The 24,084-nt window shown below is 35.5% G+C and overlaps 1 protein-coding gene across 1 annotated transcript in view; it reads right to left on the reverse strand.

Annotated features, from left to right (window-relative positions):
• The window catches only part of MYO16 (myosin XVI), an 884,880-nt gene that overhangs the window by 795,250 nt on the left and 65,546 nt on the right, over positions 1-24,084 (reverse strand). The window lies entirely within an intron of this gene.

A 24,084-nucleotide genomic window follows, 5' to 3' on the forward strand; every position in this document is an offset into this window, starting at 1 on the left:
AGATGACAGATTTCAGATAACATTAAGTCTTTTGTAAAAAAGAAACAAAAATTATAAATTCAAAATATGGCAACCATTAACAATCAACTACAAATAAAATTTTGCTAGGTGGCAAAATGGATAAAGTACCAGGCCTGAAGTCAAGAAGACTCATCTTCCTGAGTTCAAATCTGGCCTCAGATACTTTCTAGCCATGTGACCCTGGGCAAGTCACTTAGTCCTGTTTGGCCTCAGTTCCCCAAATATAAAACTATCTGGGGAAGGAAATGGCAAACTAGCATCTTTACCAAAAAATGCTAAATGCAGTTACAAAGAGTCAGATGTGACTGGACAACAATAACAAGAAAAAGACATCAAATTCTTTATAGAATATCTAGCTTAAACTTAAGACAAGTGTAACTAGAGGCTTTGTTTTTTACTGAAGCAGATTTCTTGGCAAACTGATATTCAGCAAGTACATCATTGATTTATTGTCTTCTGTATTGATGAGCTGAATGTTTTATACCTCTCCAACATAATAAAAAGTTCATTTTCCCTTTATATGTTGAATGGTAACACTGACATGAAAAGAAAAACAACAGGTCAGGATGAGGTATGGAAGGATCACAGGAATAAGAGCTAGAATGAACCAGAGAGATCATCTATTCCAAACCCATCATTTTATAGAAAATGAAAGGGAGGCCCAGAAAAAAAGGGATTTTCCCAAGATCCAGTCCCAGACCAGAGCCTGTAGAGCCAGTGTTCTTTCCATAATACCACAGCAGCCATGACATATATTAGTAGAAGGACTTTCTACATAATGAAATAACAGGTGAAAAAGTTAATGGATTGCAAGTTCCATATAAATCAACAGTCTAATATGGTGATCAAGAAAGGTGTCTTAATCTTAGGCTGAGTTAGAGTGTAATGTCCACACCTGGGAAGAGTGATTATAGTTCCAATGTACTTTGCTCTAAGTAATCAAAATATGGTATATTCTGGCAAGTTCTAGCCTCCACATTTTGCAAAGGACATTTGATGAGTTGAAGCTAGCACAAAGAACACTAACATAACGGTAAAGGGCCTTGATATCATGCCAAATAAAGATTAGTTGAAGGAATTGAGAGTGTTTAACCCTAAGGGAAAAAAAAAACGACTTCAATAGAGGACTTATAGCTAACATGCATTTAACATGTGGAAGAGGCATTGACTACTAAGGAAAATGGGTTGAAGTAGATTTAGGGTTGATACAGGAAAAACATCCTAATAATTATTAGTTATGTAAAATTAAATATGCATGATGGTAAAAGGTTACTAACATTACATTATTTGATCTTTAGTGTAATAGCCCTGTAAAAAGGATTATGTAATATCCTCAGTTTATATATATCTCCAGAGGTAATGAGTTCATCTTCACAGATGGACTTCAGTGGATGCTGAACACAGCCTCTTGGGTGTCTTGTAAAGTTCATTATTGCTTAGTTAGAAATTAGACTGAATGGTTTCTGGGGTCCCTTCTGAGACTGAGTAATTTCTAAGAATATTTAGATCTGTTGAAGTGTTGACTTATCACAAAACAACTTCAGGAGGTTTTGTCACTTCTAGCTTCATCCTCTCTAACAAACCTCAGCAATGAAATTTTGTTATTTTTTTCCAGTGATAAAATTATGAGCATTCAGGAGAGGGAATGAGAAGGGCATTTCTGTGAGGCAGAAATTTTTATCAAACACACTTAATGTTCATTCACACTTAAATATGTCATAGGGCAAGGAGGTGGTACAAGCCCTGTAGTCAGAAGCTATGTGACCCTGGGCAAGTCACTTAATCCTGTTTACTCTAATTCCTTATCTGTAATAAGAGCTGGAGAAAGAAATGACGAACCACTTCACTATCTTTGCCAAGAAAACCTCAAACGGGTTTGTGAAGGTAGAACATGAATGAGAAAGACCAAATAACAATAACCATGAAATAGAGTAGGGAAGGTGATGATAAGAAAGGATGAAAGGGAAAGGAAGAAGAGGGAGATACATTTGTGGGGACAGTAACCTTTTATCAAAGAACTTACAGTGTCTAATATGTGTGATCGACTATGGCAGACACTGAGAAAGATAATGAAGACAAGAAAATCATAAGTTTTGCTCTCAAGTAGCTGATAGGGGGTGATTAGATACATAAATAGGTTCATAGATGCATAGATAAATTGATACATAGATACACAGATAAACATAATGAGTGTATCTGTATAAAAGGAACGTAAAATATTAAGAGATGCGTGAACTCAAGCAGAGATGAGAAAATGTATCTCCCTCCCATCTTTGCAGAGGTTGGAGATTTTGCATGTGAAACACCTATATACTGTCAAAGCTGGCTGATTTATTGGTTATTCTTATGGATTTGCCTTCTTTCTTTCCTTCTTTTTTTCCCTTCTTTTCTTCCTCCCTCTCATCTTCCCTTCCTTTTTCTTTCTTTCTTTCTTTTTTTCTCTTTATTAAAAGTGATAGCTTATTGAGGCAGGAGATAAAAACAACAATAAAATTAGAAATTTTTCAAAGCTGCTATGAGGAAAATGAATGTGATATAGGATGAATAATGATTATTTTTGAGTAAGAGGTTAGCACACCATACCTTGTTCAAGTCGTGTACTCTCCTGTCAGTTTCAGACAGAGTTTTCAGATAGGCAATACCCTGCCTAGCAAGCAGTACAATAGCTTGTTCTTTTTTTATGTATTACAAATTCCCCTAACTTAAAAATAGGACCTGTGAAACTGAATGGAACTGACTATCTCACTATATAAACAAGTCTCTCATGAACTAGTTTTCATTTTTCAAATATTAGATAAATGCAACATTATTATCATCTAAACTTGTAAATGAAACATTTTAAAAACCTATATACACATTTTTAATGCACAACATTATCTCGTTCAAATATTTAAAAAGTTAATACCTTAATGCTACTGTTTATATTTGACATAATAGTAGTTAGAGCAGCTAGGCTTTATACAGTGCTTTAAAGATTGTAAAGCACCTTGCACATGTTCTCTCATTTGATCCTCACAACCCTATGGGTATAATTATTATTTAATTATTATGCCCAATTTTACAGATGAGGAAACTAAGGCTCAGTTTAAGTGACTTGTTCAGGGTCACAAAACTAATGTTTGAAGTAAGATTTTAACTCAGGTGTCTCTGACTCCAAGTCTAACATTATATCCAATGTGTCACTTAGGTGATATAGTATCTTTTATCAATTATTCATTTATTTAATTTAATTCAATTTTATTTTCAGGTCCATATTCTTTCCCTCTCAGTGAGAAAGCAAGAAAAGCAAAACTCCTGTTATAAAAATCTATAGTCAAAACAAATTACTGCATTGGCCTGATCCAAAAAAGAAAAAAAAAAAAGGTATGCATGCACGGTTCAAATGTCATTTTTAAAATAAATTTTTACATTAGTAGTCTCTTCTTAACTAGTATAATGTCAATCAAGGGAGTAACATAATTATATAGAATTCAGTTTTCTAAAGTCAGTCAATCAACAAGAAATTAGGTGCCTATTATGTGCTAGGAACTGTTGGTCTTTTTCCTTGTATTTGTAAGCACAAAGCGCTGTGGATACACATACAAAGAAAAGGACAGATAGTCCTTTCCCTCAAGGAGTTGACTTTCTAATTAAGAGAACACAAAAAAAGTAAACTGAAAAGGAAGGGGACTTGGTGGCTAAGTCTAGAGAATGAAAGATCACTGGTCTGGAATCTTCCCTAAAACTTAGGTTCCAGGAAGAACTCATTAGTGGAAAAGTGGGCCAACAGAAGAGTCTGGAGAATGTTGAGTCATGGTGGTTAAGTTTGGAGAATGAGGGATTTCTGGTCTGGGGCACTTCCCAAAATGGCAAGGTGAAAAGCTATTTAACAATTATACTTATTTCAGGATAGATGTAAAAGAAGAGGAAAAAAGAGGAAAGGAGAAGAGAGAAGAGAAAAGGAGGGGAGGGGAGAGGAGGAATGATGCATAGAAAGTATCATAGATAAATATAAAGAATAAAATCATATCTTTATATAGTAATTCATGGTTATAAGAAACTTTCCATACATACCATTTTCACATCAGCCTTCACATCAGCCCTGAGATGTACCCAGTCCAAGACTTCTTGTCATTGTCACCTCACCCTGCTCTATGCTCTATGCTCTTTCATTCATGTGAATGAAAGGATTCACATTAGTCAAGTCATATATTCAAGGAGCTTATGATTTATTTAAGGACACATAATTCCACATAAGGATAGATAACTTCCAAAGTTAGCACAGTATAAGTGCTAAAGTGGATGAGTTAAGAAATGTGAAGACTTCAGAGGTGAGAGGAATAACTTTGACCAAAGAGGTTCAGTGAAAGTTTCACGAAAAATACAAAACACTAGTTAGTTCTTCAGGACCATATTTGATGGACCATTAGTGGACCAGTCTGGTCAGAGCACAGATGATTTAGGCTAAGAGGCATTTCTTCACTGTTTATGTGCTAGTTTCAGGAGACAATGGGTTTATGAGTCACGGAGACTTGATAAAATAATAACTAACTTGTGGGTTTTGGAAAGAACATGTCAAGAAAATTATAGGTTCAGTAACCTATTTGTTCCTTTAAAGAGCTAGAAACAAAGATAGATTATTCCAAATTTCTCTAAGGATTCAAATTAGGATTCAAAACCCTTTCATCTGAAACTTTAAAAGTTTAATATTGATATTTATTAAAAAAAGAAACTTCTTGATATTCAGAATCAAATTTTCACTCCTATGTGAATATTCCAGGAGGGTTACATCTTTAGGTCTTAATAACCCTTAAAGAATAAAATATAAATCTTTATATGAGAAATACTCTTCATCAGCAAGCATATGATTACATAGGTATGAATGTTCCTCACATTTGGATATACTGTTGATGAGAATGACCATTCTTGTGTTTTAGAATATCTGTGTCCTGAAAAGATAAATTCAGGGCAAATAGTTGTCTTTACATTGTGCACTGTAAAAATGTTATAACTGTAGTGAACACCTTGAAAACAGTGTGTAATTGATAGCTCTAATTTAGACTCTATTTACCTCTTGCCTATTCCATTTTATATAGTCTTAATAAGGCTCCTTGACTCAGATTATTGTCTTTTCTAATTTTTCCTTTGTTGTAGCTGCTTGTTTGTCCTTCATTCTCCAAGAGAACCTCATTTCTTACCTAGCCTTAATCACTGAATGGGTGTTGCCTTGGTCAAACTGAGACCTGTTAAAGACCTTATCTTATTTTTTTTTCTTTACACTGCACAAAAAGTCATCCTTACAATACACGTGTGTGTGTACGAAATATATACACAATTGTCTAATTGAATTACAAAAGAGTTTCAGCAGATAATTGCAAAAGAACCCATGTAAAGAATTTTGTTGGAGAAATGTGAAAGAAAGTGGCCTGGTTATATAGCAAGAAGCAGGGACAAATAATTTGTAAACTCCTTGAGGAGAGAGATTGCTCCATTATTGTCTTTGTATGCCTCGTGCGTAAAACGGAATACATAGCTGCAGAGGAGAAATTGTTTGGAGTTAGAAAGATCTGAGTTCAAATTAGGTCTCAAATACTAACTAGCTATGTGACTCTAAGCAAGACACATAAGCCCAATTTTTGTCAGTTTCCTTATCTGCAAAATATGAATAGTGATAGCAAAGTTGTTGTAATGATCAAATGAAATAATTGTAAAGCAATCAGCACAATGCCTGGCACATATTAAGTGCTATATAAATGATAGCTATTATTGATAATAGTGGTAAGAATACGGTAGGAATCTAACAAATACAGTTGGTTAAATGCTTAATTGATTGTCAAGATTTCTAGAGGAAAATTCACCAGTATATTGAATGGGCTCCCTAAGATCTGCAGAAAAGTTACGCAGGGTAGAAAGGAATAGATGAGATCTGATCAACATTATTAGAAGAACTAATGACATTATGTTAACATTAATTATATTTATCATGCTCTGTCTTGAGTATTACACTAAGAGGAATGAAAGATACTTACAGAAATATAAATTTTTAAATAGGTCACTATTAGATTGAGTTATAACTAGACCATTAAGAAAGAGGTTACAAAAAAAATAGGTCAGCTATGTGAACACTAAGCCATATGTTCTCACAATACAATTAATAGGAAATACATGAGGAAAATGTATTCAGAAATTTTGAAAACTGCCAAAATTGATTTTCTTATAGCAAACAACCAAAAGAATGATAAGAGAAGATTCATTGCTAATGAATGAGTTCTAGAATTAAAACAGAAAACAAATTCAGTATTTGAAATGTGACCTCTTCAGTTAAACTGGAAATAGAATGAATAGTGTTCCATCATGGGACAACAGAGGTTACCTAATGATCAGCAGTATAAAACTTCTTCACCCTTCAAATTTCTTTCTCAACACTTTTGGAGAATTGTAGTCAATCCTTTTAGTTTAGTTTGATTTTATTTCTGAAAACTTACTCAGTTTTCCCTTGTTCTCAGTTTGTTTATCTACTTCTTTACAAAGTATTAATTAATCTGCCTGGTTATCTGTCCATCTTGGCATTTTCATTGTTCTCTCTAGTTCCAAAGCCTTTTTGATATATGTGTCATCTTAGCCTCTGCAGCTACACTTCATTTCTAACCGTTTCCTCTTCTTCCCCTTGTCTTTGACCAGTGAACCAATCCCCATGTTTCCATGATTCACACAGATTCTGTCACTAACCAAATATTTTCACTTAGCTCAAAGAGAAAGAGAAAGAAAATTTCTGGGAATTTAGCACCATGAAGCTCTAATTCTGATGTATACAGAGTTCCTAGTTCTTTGAATTTACTGTCCAAATATATTAAAATCTGTAGAAAGAAAAAAAAGAACTCCAAACCTGATTCCACATTCTAAAATGCAGTCAGGCCAAAATCAAACCTTCCTTTGACCCCACTGTATCTTCAAGCTATTTTATTGATGTCATTCTTTTATTGCTAAGGTTGCTAAAAGAACATTTGGCACCAGCTAACTGCATTTCCTCACCACTCTGGCCAACTAAAATCTGGCTTCTATGCAGTCACTTTACTGAAATCAGATATTGAAAGGATAGCTCACATCATTAGTTCCAATGGCATTTCTTATTCATCACTTTTCTTTAATCTCCATTGCCTTTGAAACTACTTACCACCTGTCTCTTGAAAATCTCCTCTTCCCAGTCCTCCATGACTTTTTTCTTCCCTTCCACTCCTCTTATTTTACCTCCTTTGATAGTCTATTTTCTTGGCTCTTTCTTGACTATAGGAGGTCCCTACTTTTAAAGAAGGCTTTATCTTCTGTTATACTCTCTCTCTCTCTACATTCCATATTTTCCCTTAGAGTATACATTCGTTCTTAAAGCATCTACTATTGCTTCCTTATGTTTAACTCCCAATCTGGCATTTCTAAACTTTACTTACCTCCAATCTCTACCTAATGTTTTCCTCTGAGTTTTAATTTCCTATCTTCACTTTTTCCCACCTTCTTGTCAGCTATTTTACCCCTTCCACAGCTCTCATTTTCCAAATGTCCTTTCTGGGGTTTTTTCTTATTTTTTAGGGGAAAGACTCCTTATTTTCTGTATTTCTGTCCTCAGTACTTAGCACAGTGCCCAATACATAGAAAGCATTTAACAAATGCTTTCTTTATCTGTCTTCAACTGTCTACCATTGTCATTTCCAAATCAGTATGTCTGTAAGAGGAGCCATCTTCTCCTTTTCACTTCACTGTCATCTATCTCCCAGAAATCTAGAGTCATTAAACTATATATATTTCATTCTCCTTCCTCTTTCTACCCATCCCAACATGATGAAATTATACAAGAAATTATAATCATTCTTCTTAATGTTAATATTTTATATTTATCCTTTCCTTTTCATTCACACTGCTATGATCCTAGTTTAGGGCATTTGCAACCTCAGACTTCAATTAATTTAAAAGTATCTCCCTGCCTTCAGTCTTTGCTCATTTGAGTCTGTCCTATATTCTGCCACCAAGTGAATCTTCCTAACACATCCATTATACATACAGAGATATAAAGAGCCACAGAGACAGAGACAGCATGACTAGAGAGAATAAAACATACTGATTGTTTAAAATTAGAAGAAAGTGAATGGATCAGATTATAATCTAGCAAGCTTAAATCCTAGGAAAAAATTACAGAATTCATTAACAAACAGGAAAGTGATGACTATGAACCAGTGATGTGTTCATCAAGTACACATCTTACCTTTTTTTTCTTTTTGATAAGGTTATTACATTAGTAATATATCAAGTGCTTTAGTATATGAAAGGCCAGTTTTAAAATCTTCAAGACCTGGGTTCAAGTCCTGTATCTGACATATATGATCTGTGAGGCCAAGGAGAAATAATCACTTAATTTCTTCATGGTCCAGGCAATTCTTTAAATCTATAGGTTACAGAAGTGTTGATGGTATATAGTTTTCTACGCTGATGAAAACACAGATCTGGAAAAAAAACTACATTTGTGGACTAGGGAAATATAAGAATAGCAAACTTAGATTTTAGGAAGCAATTTAATAAAGTTGCTTATATTATATTTGAGGAAAAGATGAAATGATTTGGACTAGATAATAATATAGTCTGAAGAGTTTAAAACCAGTTAGCCAGCAGGGAACAGAAATTACTAGTTAATAGAACTGAGATCCAAAAGGGACTCGATGGGAAAGCTGGTCTGTAAACAAACATGTAGCAAGAGTTTACTTTATCTCAGGGACTGTGGTAAACTCTGGAGATATAAAAAAAAAAAAAAAAAAAAAAACAGTCCCTGTCATCCCGGAGATTAAATTGTAATGGAGGAGACAAAAACATAGATTGTTGTCTTACAAAAATGTAAAGGTTGGCCTTTCATAGGAGATATTTGATTAGTATCACTTGGAACTAGCATTGATGGGTGGAAATTATAGGAAAATCATTTTTTCCTCCACATTAGGAAAAAAATTCCCATTAAAACTTTCTGAAAATTGAGCAGCATCGTGAATTCTAATGGTAACTGTCTTGGAGAGAGGGGAGAAAAAAAGAAATTTACATAATAACTATTATATACTTAAAAGGAATTGCAAGTTGTACATAATAGATTCGCAATTTCATGTGCAATAATTTTTTTACTATACTGTGTTATGGAAATGTTGTTTTATTCCACAAATTAAAAATAAATCAAAAAATTTTAAAAAATCCAAATATCTAAGACAGCTTGTGACAGTGATTGAAGCTTATTTCAAAATAATCTCATGCCATTTTTAAGGCTACTCCAAATGCAGCATTTGGGTACATCGTTTTAATTTGTTCCAAAGTGAACAAACCTTTTCTTTAGTTCCTCCTGCTTTAAGCATTTCCTTGCTCATGAAGGTGTTTTGAGGGAAGATACGTATCCCAGAGTAGACACATGGAATTTTATGTGTGAAATGGAACTTAGAAATCAGACATTAAAACTTCTCACTTTTCAGGATCCTAGGGAGGACAACATGAACTGCCTAAGGTCACACAGCTAATTTTAATACAGTTATCCCTTCCACATTGTGGCTTTCCCTATCTCAGTTTTGATATATCATGGGTTGGCATAAGAACTTAAATGGGAATTTGGGGGGAGTTTTGCAGAAGTAGCAGATGTGAAGGCCAGTAGGTGACACAGAAAAAGTTTAGAAACTCAGAAATGCTTTCAAAATATGTATAGTATACTATAATATCAACATATTTTATCTTTTAGTACCATAATAATTAAACCTTCTTCTCTGGTACAAAGAGAGAGCCAAAATGTTTTACCTGGATTTTCTGGATAGCGAGGTGGGGTAAGGGGTGGGAATACAGGGGGAGTGGGGTGAGAGAGGGTAGGGATTGGAGGTAACTAGAGATAACTGTAGTGTAAGGATAACCAGCTCAGCTCAAGTGCTCCAACCTGATATATCAAGCCTTTTTTGATCACTCAACTTACTCCACCATCCCCACAACCTTCTGCAAAAAAAAATAAAGAAAAGAAAAGAAAAGAAAAAGTTTTCATTTTGGATGTATTATATATGTAGCTTTATATGTATATATCTGGCTCTTCTCTCACCTAAATAGAATGTAAAATCTTTGAGAGCAAGACTGGTCTTTTTTCTTTATATCTCTAGGATTTTACTGAGAATAAAGCCCCAAGTAGTTATTTCATAAACATCTCTTGATTGACCGATCAACTAAAACCCCACTATGCCAACCCCCATGTGACATGTCAGTGTTCCCTGCTTCTAGAAGTATAAATGAAGTGAAACACTGATGGAGCAGGATCACATTTAGCAAAGAGTTTTCATTTTTTCCACTGGGATTCACTTTTGAGTGGATTTGTAATCAACTGAGATTGTACTTGAAAAAAAATTTTTTCATTACCCGGGAAGTGAATTTCCAGCAGGAGAATTTATTTGATTAATTTACTTGAACAGCTCTTCTTATTTGGTGTTTCAAATAAGTGTTTTCCCTAAGTAAGGCTTTACACAGCTCTAAATGGGTTTACAAATAAGACATATGTAATAAGACTACGGTTGCATGAGGAATGTAGTCCAAAATATAGCTTAATTGTCTCTCAGCTCTAGTTTAAAATAAATATCGGAATCCTGGATTCCACTATCAGATAGTTGTTGTAGGGGCTACCCCAATTTCTCCTGAAACAAAATGGAAATTCTTTCTGATAGTAAAGCTCAGTTTTGGTTGTAGGGATTAATAGTCTTTGCATGAGCAGTGAAGGAAGTGTTCTAGTATACACATAAGCAAAATAAGGCTGCTGTACAGGCTGCATTGCTTTAAGGAGTCTCATTCTATCATCCTGGCAGAAATGCATCGTCAGCAAGTGAATTGTGCTGCCAAGATCTGGCAAATGTTGCCCTTGGAAGTTAATGCCAAGAGGATAAAAGAAAGCAAATATTGGTTTCTTTTATATAAACAAGTCATGCTCTCCTGTTTTGCAACTTGAACTGAGAGTAGACAGCTCTTAATATATACAACTAATAAGAAATTAGACACTGTCTTGTTCTAAAACTTATTGTGGTGGGTAAGTATATTTTCACAGAGCAAGTTGTGTTCAATATCAGATAATTGATATTTTCCAAACTTAGAAATTACTTTTATTTTTTTTCTCTTTTTATTCCTTCATTTTTTTCAATAACCGTGGTCAAGTACACCGAGCTCTGTCCACATGTTAGAAGTGACTAAAGAAAGGGAGTAAACCCTATCTATTGTATTAGCTTCCTCAAAAGATGTCAGATAAACAATTTGCCCTGAACTACTGCATTCAGCCCATTAAACACATGCTTGCTACTCACATTAAGCTCTGTCTCATCAATGTGTTTAAAGATGAATTCTGTTTCAAACCATAGAGGAAATCATGTAAATTGTGAATGAATCATGATATCCTTTTCAACAATGTCCTTCCTAAGCAGAAATAACCTCTATATAAGTGTTTATTTCGAAATAACCATTATCTGTCACCATATAATAATTATTTGATGTCATCACTAGATGAAAAATTGTACAAGAATGAAAATCTAGCAACCTATTCAAAAGGCAATAATAGCTCATACTTATTTTCATTTCCAATACTAAACATTTGTATGAGATTTTCTCTGATTATGTACATCTTGTGTGATAGGTAACACTTTAACCAAGAAGTAAAAAAGAATAAAATATTAATATTTCTCCCACATCATCATAAAAGCATGCTTTCTATAAATAGCATCAAAAAGAACTTATGTCTTTGTCTTTACAATGAGATGCATGTGAACGTCTAAAAGATGAATAACTATAGCCATCCTTATTGAACATAGATTCACTTTTTGATATTTTATACTAATCAACATATACTTGGTTTTAGGTTCTTGTCCCCGTACATAGATATATAAATTATAACTTTTATTTATAATCATATAGAGAAACCTATTTTAGCACTTTAAACTTAAATAAGGAAAGAAACATTGCTTTCTTTCACAAACATAAGTTAAATAATGCTAATAACTTTACATTTTTGGTAAAAAAAATGTTAATTTCTGAATACAGCAAAAAACATTCAAAATAAGCACATAGTTTATAGTAGAGTGGAAAAAATATTTAACAAAATGCATTCAATTAAAAAAAAAACATTTTAACAGAGTATTCAAAGTAAATATTTAATAGCATAATCATTGTGCCTATATAAATGTAAATACAATTTCCTACCAGTAATTTTATCCAGACAATTTTGGCTCCAACATTTTCCTGTGTACAACTGAATCAATTTCACACTTACTCACCTCCCTGTCTCTGGGATGTGGTCCATTCATTGGTTTGATATTGCCATAGCAACTCAGCAACATGGTAACATGCTGGCCAAGCTCTGCTGTTCACCTCCCAGTATATGGTGAACAGCTGTCGGGTGTATATACAACATTGTGGTTTTTCAGATATTGTCACCCTTTTAACAGTTACTTAGCATTCTATTTTAGTATCATAATATGTAGTTCCAACTAATAATTTTCATCACTTCAGATGTAATCCCAAACATAACACTCCCATTCTATACTGAGCTAATTTCAGCCCCTCTCCACCCCCCACTATAAGCCTCTTAAAGGTAAAATGAAACTTTATAAGTTAACTTCCATTAACATGACAGTACAGAAGCCCTAAGCTAAAAATTAATACTTTAGCTATTTTAAAATAGCTTGTCCTCCCAACCCTGATTTTCCTCCTTTACAAATATAGAACAAGTCTCATTCACCTCTATAGCATGACAAATTCATATAGATAGCAAATATCAGATGCAGAATTTGAACCCAACCCTTCTGATTTTAGAGCACATCCCAGCTAGAATCCTAGAACTTTCAGATCTCTATTTCCTGAAACGATTTTGTCTCACTATTTTAAAATATGATAATGAAATATATATGTGTATATTACATGTACAAATTTTGTGTGTATATATGTATAGATATACACACATATACATATATATATATATGGTTATATATAGGTCTGTGTGTGTGTGTGTGTGTGTGTGTGTAATGATGGGGAAAATGTGGACCTTTAAGAAATTCATATACAATTTGGTAATTTCAATTCCATTTTTAATTACTGAATTTAACCATAAATCAATGGTTTTCTTTTTGCTGAGAAATATTATAGATAGAAGAGAAAACAAAGGTTCAGATCAAGTGCCACCTTTTAAATGAAGCCTTTCCTGATCCCTGATTCCTCCCATAACCACCTTATCTTCATTTTGTATACATGAAACATGAAACACTTATATGCTTATGTGTTTTCTCCTCCAACTAGGAGGTAAGCTCTTTGAAGGCAGGGACTGGTTCACTTCTGTCTTATTTCTTCAGCACCTAACAGAGTATCTGGCACATGGCAGACCCTTAATAAATGCTTACTTGTGTACTGATTAATGACTGCTTTTCTCAACTCTTTGACAAAGTCAGCATCAAGTACACACTGAGCTATTATAAAGGATAGGAAGGAGTTCACCAAAATGATACAATTCCAACAACTTGATAATATTTTAAAACTGTTTTTTTTTGTTTGTTTATATGTTTTTTTCTTTTTATTGGGTCACAGGATTATCAACTGAATAACCTAGAATCTGACTGCTAACCTGTCTCAAAAGTAGACTGAGGCAAGGCCTCCCCAAGAGCAAAACAGACAGGGGAACTACTCTGTGCAGTGAATGGGACCAGAGAGCTAAAGCTTGCAGGTAGGGGGTGAAGGGAATGGGGTGGGGGGAAACAGGTGGGAAGAAACAGCAGTAACTCTACCAACTGGTGCTTTGAAAAGGGGTCGGGGGAGAGGGAGTCCTGAAGTGTTCATATAAAATATTCAGCACGTGGACAAGGAAGAATTGGGTTTGGATGCTCACTCCAATCCTCCTCTCTCTTCTTCCACATGGCATTCAGACAGCAAACGTCAGTATGTTACCATTTTGTGAAATCTCCACTCATCTCCATCACCCCTCCATTTTAGGCTGCCCTTAAAGTATTATAGAATTGAGCAGAAGGGAGCTGTTCCTCTGAAGTCTATAGACTTGCAAAGTTTCTCTGAAAAGTTTTCAATGGTCTTGGGTGGAACTATATCTATTTTTTTTTTTTACTAACCTCTAACTAAAATTTAGCATTTCCTCTACTTATTTAAAAATATTATTCTGAAAGTGGTCCCACAGGCTTCTCCAGATTGTAAATGGGATTGATGACACACACAAATATGTTAGAAGCTCCTTTGTTCAGTCATCTCAGTTGTGTCTGAATTTTTGTAACCCCATTTGGTGTTTTCTTGGAAAAGACACTGGAGTGGCTTCCCATTTCCTTCTCTAGCTCAGATGAAGAAACTGAGGCAAACAGGGTTAAATGACATATCCAAGGTCACATAGCTAGTAAGTTTCTGAGACCAGATCTGAACTTAAGAAGATGAGTCTTTCTGACATGTCTAGTACTCTATCCACTGTGCTACCTAGCTGCCTCGGGTCCAGTCCAGACCTTCTTTTATAGCTGAATTTACTTAATGTCCAGTAGACATCTTAAACTAAAATGTCCAAGATAGAACTCATTATCTTTCTCCCTAAACCTCTCTCTTCCGTCTTCCCTATTACTCTAAGTTACCCATCTTCCCAGTCCCTCAGGCTTTCAAGCTAGAAATTATCCTTGACTCTTGACTGACTCTCACTCCCCTATCCCATTATATCCAATCTGTGACCAAGGCCTGTTGATTTCATCTCTGCAACATCTCTTCTCTTCTCTGACAGTGACACCATTCTGGTGCACTCCCTTATCAACTCACTCTTGGACTTCTGCAATAGCCTGCTATAGAGTTTGCCTATCTCAAATATCTCCCCACTCCAATAAGTTCTCCATTCTGCCACCAAAGTGACTTCCCAAAAGCTTGTATTTGACAGTGTTACTCCCCAACTCAATAAACTCCAGTGTCTTTCTATGGTTTCCAGGGCAAAATACAAAATACTCTTTGGATATTCAGTCTTCCATAACTGATCACCCTCCTGACACATACTCCTTGGTCCAAAGAAACTGACTTCCTGGCTGGTCCATGAAGAAGATATTCCATTTCTTCACTCTGGCCATTTTCTCTATCTCTCATGCTTGGAATGATCTTCCTCCTCCTCTCTGCCCACTGACTTTCCTGACTTCCTTTCATTCCTGACTAGCATGTCATCTTTTAGAGAAAGCCTGTACTGATACTTCTTATTTCTAATGCCTTTTATCTGTTAACTATTCCCTACTTTTCTTGTACATAGCTTGCCTTATATTTATTTGTTTACACATTGTCTTTCCCCCATTAAATTGTAAACTCCTTGAGGGTAGGGACTGTCTTCTGCCTCTTTTTGTATCTTCAACTTAATGACATTTTTTGGGCCCTAGATGGTTCAGTGTGAATGTAAATAGTAATTCTTTCTCTTTTGGCCAGAAAACCTGAGAGTCTTCACATCTCATTTTGATGCATTTTAATTAGAGGGCCATATGTTGGCTCACTTCTTAAATAGCCATAATCACTACATGGGCATAACCTCAGTCACGGTGAGAACACAGAAAGAGCTTAGCTTAAAAAGGCCAAGGTTCCTCCACTGCATCCTGGGCTATCTCTAGTTGCCCTGATCTATATCTTGCCACTGGACCCAGATGACTGTAGAGGAGAAAGCAAGGCTGGTGACTTTACACAGCCCTCCCTCACTTAAATCCAATTCATCTGTAAGTTATCTTCCTGGTGTCATCATCCTTTTTTGAGAAGGAAGAACAAACCACACACAATCCCCAAAATCTCTGACACATAATAGATACTTAAGAAACGTTATGTTGATATGTAGAACCCATATAAGACAGCATGCCATTTCAGGGAGATAGGAGGGAAGGAGGGGAGAAAATTTAAGATTTATGGAAATGATTGTTGAAAACTGAAAACAAATAAATTAATTATTTAAAAAATAAAATATCTTCCTTAAAAAAAAGAAACATTATGTTGTTGGTTAAAGAAACTGAAGTCCAAGAAAATCGACTTCTCCAAGCAGAATAAATACCTAGTATTATGCTGCCTCCTCTATAGTATGATACTCATTTAAATGAGATTTCACCTACATAAAACCTTTAGGGTAAAGAATGGAGGGCTCATACTGTAATTTACTCCTGGCCCATACCTGTTCATTATGACCCTAGGCTGAAGTTCCCAGGATTCTGATTATATACTGCATCTGTTATCATTGAGAGCCAAGGAGCAAAGAATTCAAGGCATATAATATTTTAACAGAAAAATACAACACTTTGATCTATACGCTCATTATCAGGCAAAGGCTAGGTCCTTCACTTGCCCACCCTACAAATTTAAGAGGACACAAAGAGAGGTCACATTTCTTCTGGGAAAGAGAATCAGAATATATTGCCCAAATTATAACATACCATTGATTTAGTCCATGTAACTTGGAAAAGTACTACACATGGACAAACCATTGATTTAGTTCATAAATCTTAGACAAAGCACCTGGGCCCAGAACTGAATAGAGGAAAGAGATTGGACAGGGTCACTTTTGGAAAACAAACCCAATACTATCAGTGAATCCAAACTAGTTGCTGTCACCACAGCTCATTATTTTAAAACCAATTTTCTCTTGGTGATTCCATAATGAGTATAAAATAGTGAAAGAATGTGGTATTGGAAGAGCCATATTTGCTTATAATCCAGGACAAGAAAAACAAACAAAAGAAAAGATGAGAAGTATAAGCAGGTTGCAGATTAGAGCCAGCAATGACAATCTTATGACTTTTTAAAAGATAAAATTCAAGCACTATCTACACAAAACCTTTTTTGATCTCTCCTGCTCTGTTCTGCACTGTTAACATTTAGGTATATGTTTTCTACACCAACAGAATGTAAGCTCCTTGAAGACAGGTATTGTTCTCATTTTTTTGGTCTTTTTTTCACCAACACCTGGAACAATGTTGGGCGCATAGTAGATATTTAATAAATGTTTGTTGATTGATTGATTTAAATACTTCATCAAAGAAATGTAGGACTAGGAAAGAAGGTGGCCGACTCGTAGCAAAAATAAGATAAAACAACCTGAATTTTACATTGGTATTTATAAAATATTAAAAACAATGCTTCTGAGTTGTTTCTCACAATTCTCTGTCACCACATTTAGGGTTTCCCTGAAAAAGATAAAAGAGTAGCTTGCCATTTCCTTCTCCAGCTCATTTTATACATGAGAAACTGAGACAAACAGGATTAAATGACTTGCCCTGGTTCACATAGCTAGAAAGTATCTGAGCCAGGATTTGAACTCAGGAACATGAGTCTTCCTGACTTCAGGCTCAGTACTCTTTTTAGTACACCATCAAGCTGCCCCATTACATAATTTTAGTAAAAATCATTTAAGCTCTTGGAGCCTAGGTTTCTATATCTGCAAAATTATGGTATAAAGAAAGAATATTAATTGCAGAGTGAGAATGCATGGTTTCAAAAATCATCTTTGGCCACTATTACTTGAAAGACTTTGGGCAAGTTGTTTGATTTCCCAGTGCCCCAGTTTCCTCCTCTGTTAAATGAGGGAGTTGAACTAGATGAACTGCTCTGGGTTGATGATCCAATGAAAATGGGAGGATAGTGGCCTGAATTGTTTACCACTTTCTATTACATGATACATGACATTGCATCTGTTGGCACCATACCTTTGTAAAGGTTTTCCAAAATGCCCAAAATCCTTTCTTTTCACACCTCTGTTCCTTAGAATCTCTGCTTCCCTTTAAGGGTCATCTCAAGAATGATCTAAAAGAAACTTCCTCAGCATTACTGATGTCTCTCCACCCTATCCACTATATCATCCTCTCCCAAATTACCTTGTATTTACTTTGCATGATGAGTGTTTAATGCTATATGGCCTCTTATCTCCCTCAAATTATCATTTTACCCCATATTGTGGAATCATGGTAATCTACAAAACAGAAGAGGAATAAAAGATCAATGATGATATACTCTTTCTTTCTCCCTGCCATTTCTGCCTTAAAAAAAGTCACTTGAAATAAGCTAGATGTATTTCCAATAAGATCAGGGGTGAAACAAGGATGTCCATTATCACCACTATTATTCAATATAGTACTAGAAATGTTAGCTGTAGCAATTAGACAAGATAAAGAAATTGAAGAAATAAAAATAGGCAAAGAAGAAACTAAGTTATCACTCTTTGCAGATGATATGATGATATACTTAGAGAATCCCAGAGATTTAAGTAAAAAACTACTTGAAATAATAAACAACTTTGGCAAAGTTGCAGGTTACAAAATAAATTCACACAAATCTTCTGCATTTCTATATGTTACCAACAAAGTCCAGCAGAGATAGAAAGAGAAAAATCCCATTTAAAACTAGGATAGACACTATAAAATATTTGGGAATCTACCTACCAAAACAAATCCAAGGACCATATGAACACAATTATAAGACACTTTTGCACAAATAAAATCATATCTAAGCAAGCGGTAAAACATCAGTTGCTCTTGGGTAGTCTGAGTCAATATAATAAAATGACAGTTCTCCTTAAATTAATTTACTTATTTGGTGCCATACCAATCAAACTATCAGATAATTATGTTCTAAAGCTGGAAAAATAATATCAAAACTCATACAAAAAGAACAAAAGGTCCAGAATAGCAAGGAAACTAATGAAAACAAATGCTAGGGAAGGTGGCCTAGCTCTACCAGTTCTCAAATTGTATTGTAAAGCAGCAATTATCAAAAACACTTGGTACTGGCTAAGAAATAGAGGAATAGACAAGTGGAATAGACTAGGTACTCAAGACACAGTAAGCAATGAATATAGCAATCTACTGTTTGATAAACCCAAGGACCCTAGCTTCTGGGATAAGAACTCACTGTTCAACAAAAACTACTGGGAAAACTGGATAAAAGTGTGGCAGAAACTAGGCAGAGCCAATGCCTGACACTGTACACAAGAATAAAGTCCAAATGGGTACATGATTTAAGTGTAAAGAGTGATACTATAAACAAATTAGTGGAGCAAGGAATAGTGTATTTATCAGATTTATAGTGAAGGGAATAATTTTTGACTAAAGAAGAGATAGAAAGCATTATAAAGTGTAAGGTGGATAATTTTGATTACATTAAACTGAAAAGTTTTTGCCAAATCCAATGCAACCAGGATTAGGATGGAAGCAGAAAACTGGGAAAGAATTTTTACAACTAGTGTCTGTGATAAAGGCCTCACTTCTAAAATATATAGAGAACTGAGTCAAATGTACAAGAATACAAGGCATTCCCCAGTTGATAAATGGTCAAAGGATATGAACAGGCAGTTTTCAGAGGAAGAAATTAAAGATATCTATATTCACATGAAAAAATGCTCTAAATCCAATACTGCAAATCAAACCAACTCTGAGGTACCACATCACACCTATCAGATTGGCTAACATGACAAAACAGGAAGATGATAAATGCTGGACAAGATGTGGGAGAGTTAGAACACTAATTCATTATTGGTGGAGCTGTGAGCTGATCCAGCCATTTTGGAAAGCAGTTTGGAACTATGCCCTAAGGGCTACAAAAATGTTACCCTTTGACCTGGCAATATTGCTTCTAGGTCTGTATCCCCAAGAGATCATAGAAATGGAAAAGGGTCCCACATGTACAAAAACATTTATAGCAGCATTCTTTGTGGTGGCCAAAAACTGGAAATCAAGGGGATGCTCATTAATTAGGGAATGGCTGAATAAATGATGGTATATGAATGTAATGGAGTACTATTGCACTATAAGAAATGATGAACAGGAAGACTTCAGAGAGGCCTGGAAAGACTTGTATGATCTGATGCTGAGGGAAAGAAGAAGAACCAGGAGAACTTTGGACACAGCAACAACCACAGTGTGTGAGGAATCTTTCTGGTAGACTTAGAAGTTCATTGCAATGCAAGGACTTAAAAAATTCCCAATGGTCTTTTAAGGCAAAATGCCTTCCACATGCAGAGAAAGAACTATGGAATTCAATCACAGATTGTAACAGATCATTTTCTTTTGCATTAAGTTTTGGTTTGTAATATGATTTCTCCCATTCATTTTAATTCTTCTATACAACGACTATGGTGAAAATGTATTTAATAGGAATGTATGTGTAGAACCTATATAAAATTGTATGCCATCTCATGAAGCGAGGGGGGAGAGGGGGGAGGTGGGGGGAGGGAGGGAGGGGGGAGGGGGAAAGGAAAAAGTACAGGTTTTATGGTAGTGATTGTGGAACACTGAAAACAAATAATTTTTTTTTTTTAAGTCATTTGAGAAGACAGAGGAAGGAGAAGATTTTATGTTAAAACACAGAGGTCTGTCTTTCCCCTACATCTTTTACCCCTCAAAAGACCTCCTTTAGGTCATTCTTTACGGTTTCAGGAAGCAGAGAGTGATGGCAAACTTCCAGGGGACCCATGCTACCAGAAGTCATTGTTTGCTGCCTTAATTGCCTATACTTCTAGTGGGAATGGCTAAACTGAGACTAATCCTGGAGAGATCAGCATCATAGAGGTGAAAACTGTGGAACAGAGATGAGCCCAAGCCCTTACAGGGGCAAAATAGACCCTGGGCAAAAACTAAGTCAGGAACGAGATCTGAGACCAATGTGAGGAACATTCTAGAAACAGAAAGCAGATTCTCTAAATGTCAATGGCTGGTGAGAATGCCAAGAAATGAGTCTACCTCCCAACTCTTATCCATTTCCTACTGTTTTATTGTCTATTCCAACTATGTCCTGGACAATAGCACCATCCCTACTCTCTTTTTCTCAAGTATGTGAGGAAGTTAGGGGATGTGGTCTCGCCAAGTAAGTATTCTTACACTTCCCTTCTACGTTTAATGTTAATCTCTATAACTAAAGAAAATTTATTTCCTGAGTAATATTAATATTGGGAATCAAGAATGAGCTAAGAAATTTCCCTGACATAGAATGGGAAGAGTGCCACAGAGGTTTTCTTCTGATGTTTGTATTTTTGGAAAATATTTTATATTCTCCCCAGGCTGGAATTTAGCACAAGGTTAGTAAAGATTTCCTTCTTGTTCATCACATATTGAGAGCTACTGACACATGCCTTAGGGAGACCTTGACAAGCTAACTATACTGTTTCATTGAGTATAGCCTCACTTGGTAGGCAAATTGTATAGTGCACTACCTCATTGTCAGGTCAAACATTTATTAAGCAAGTGCTGATTATGTGCCAGGAACTATGCTAAGCTTATTTCCTAATGGGGGAAGACAATATATGAAAGAAGTCTGAAAGGGGGGGGGGGGGGGGAATGAGTTACTTGGTGTGAGGCATTATAGTGAATTTCAGAGAAGTGCAGCCAGGTGGGAAGTGAAGAGATGACTAGCCTGGGCATCCTTCAATGAAGATTCTGGAAGGAGGTCTCCACCCTCCAACCAGAGGGAGAGGTCCCAGGTGCATAGGTTATGATGTGAATTCCCGGAAAGAAATGATCTTTCATAATGATGAGATTCCAGCAGCATGATTGAAAAGTCCAGAGGAGTGCAGCCAGTTGAGAAACTAATTAATTGCTTAATTAATAAAGTGATACTTTGTCTTTCTGTGGTCTTGTAGAAGGCAGCACACCAGTCAATTCAGAGCTGGTACTGCATCACCCAGAGTGTTTTGGGGATACAAAACCAAGTGAGTACATGACTTATACCATTTTCTGAAATTTGTATACATTCATTTGCCTACATATTATTTTTCCTCAGTGGAATATCATCTCCTTTAAGGATAGCTTTTTGTCTTTGTCTTTGTATTTCCAAGGCCTAGCACAGTAAATGACAGAGAATAGGCACTTAGTTATTCATTTAGTGTGAATAATTGTTTTTTGATATATCTGTACCCTTATTACACATGCAGAAAATGGGATAGAGAGGTTAGCTGAAATATTGAAGGTCAAATGGTTCAAAAATGGGAGAACCAGGATTTGAACACTTTTCTGGTTCACAGTCCAGTTCTATATCTACTATACCATACCCCTGGGAAATTATTCATATGAATAATAAATAAAGCCTCTCACCCTGTGCTAAATTAAATCCATATCTACCTACTTTTACTCATTTAAGTTCATCTTAAAATCAAATATGAAAGTGTAAAGAGCTTAACAAATCTAAGTCATCATCAAACTCTTTTCTCTAAATATATGTTTATATTTTTGAATGCTTATGGAATCAATTTGCAATTCTTAGAAAATTCAATTGGATTTAATGTGCTCTCACATATTACAAGCTATATTTCTGATGAAAGGAAAAGAAAACAGAATGCTGGTATTTATCCAAAAGGCAATAATAATTGTCAAAGCACTTGCATTGGTTCAACAAAATTTTAGTCATGTTTCTGTTTTTTTTTTTTAATTGAACAACAAAATTATTGAGGAAATAATTCTGACAAGCACAATGCAATCAAGAAAAATGATTGTCATTATCCACCCCTCCTCCTCACCTCCACAGCAATTTAATGCATTTCCATTAAAGGTTCACACACAATATTGCTTTTATTAATGATTCAGTACTTTAAACATGTGGATGTCATTTTCTGCGGTTAGAGGACATTGAAGAATAGAGAAAAACAGAAGTATAAGCAGTAGTTCTTTGGCCAACTCAAATTTTCTTTTTTCTATAATTGAAATCAGGGCAGTAGAAATAAATTTTACAAAAAAAAAAGAATGGGTAAAGAAGAAACAAGGAAGGGAGAGAGGGAAGAAGGAAGAAATGAATGGAAAGGAAGGAAAGAGGGAAGGAAAGGAATGTGGGAAAGGAAAAGGGAAAAAGGAAAGAAAGGAAAGGATGAAGGGAGGGAGGAAAGGAAGGGCAAAAGGAAAGAAGGAAAGGAAAGGGAGAAAGGGGAAAAGGAAAGAAAGAAGGAAAGGAAAGGATGAAGGGAAGGAGAAAAGAAGAAAGGAAAGGAAGGACAAAGGGAAAGAAGGAAAGAAAAGGGAGAAAGGGGAAAAGGAAGGAAAGAAAGAAGGAAAGGAGGAAGAGAGGGAGGAAAAAGAAAGAAAGGGAGGGAGGGGAGGAGGAAGAGAGAAAATGAAGAAGGAAAGGAAGGAATGAACAAAGGAATGAAAAGCAAAGGAAGGAAGAAAGAAGTCTCCTCATGCAAATATGAGAAATGAGAGACTGGAGACTAGACTTGTGGATGGGTACATTACACAACTTCAAGAGCTTCCTTGTGCCACTGCTAGCCTCAGATAAAGCTGTTGTATAGACTTCTGTTCTTTCCAAGGCCCTGGGCACAGCTGCCAAGGGGCTGACGCCTGCTGAAAGCAGCACCACTAGCAGCCATCATCAAACAGCTGATGGAGTGAGTAATCGCGTCGCCAATGGACTAAATGCTGTCTCTGTGTCTGTTGTCGCTTCTCACTGTTCAGATGCTCTACTTCTTCCCCCACATCAACAATCTAGGCCATCGAAGTACCAAGGCAGCTCGACAGACAAGCCAGCTGGCATACAACAGAATTATAGAGATGAAGGACAAAGGTGGAGGCAGTTCCAACTGCACTGGACACAACACAGAGAAAATGAGGAGTGTCTTGTCCAATAAAGGATCCAGACAGTCTGCACTGAAGTTCAGTGCAGGCAATTTGGGCTCACAATTATTCCTTCCATTCCTAAAATTATTGACTAAAAAAATGACCTGATGAAAGCAAAATGTTCTAATAACTGATAAATTCTACATCTATATTAAAATATCCTACTAATATGAAAACTCATTGTCTCTTCTATTTTAGGAATTCATCAGTTTTATAAAATTAACACTGCAGAATGCTTTTCATTATTAATCATTTGCTTCCTACTACTGTACCATCCCAAATGAAGTTACTCTATTAATTTCCATGACCAATGACTCCTAGACACATATCTAGCAAATGAAGAGCTTGTCCTCATTTGCAATAAACTTAACATTCCATTTTTTGTGATATTACATGAAGCTTCTTGGCTCCTCCTAAGAACAACTTTTGCTTTCTCTTTTTTGTTTCTTTCCTTTTATATTTGAACGCTCTTTTTTACTTTGTCCCATTC

The sequence above is a fragment of the Notamacropus eugenii genome, chromosome 6, assembly GCF_028372415.1.
Source record: "Notamacropus eugenii isolate mMacEug1 chromosome 6, mMacEug1.pri_v2, whole genome shotgun sequence".
In the NCBI taxonomy this organism is placed as follows: Eukaryota; Metazoa; Chordata; class Mammalia; order Diprotodontia; family Macropodidae; genus Notamacropus; species Notamacropus eugenii.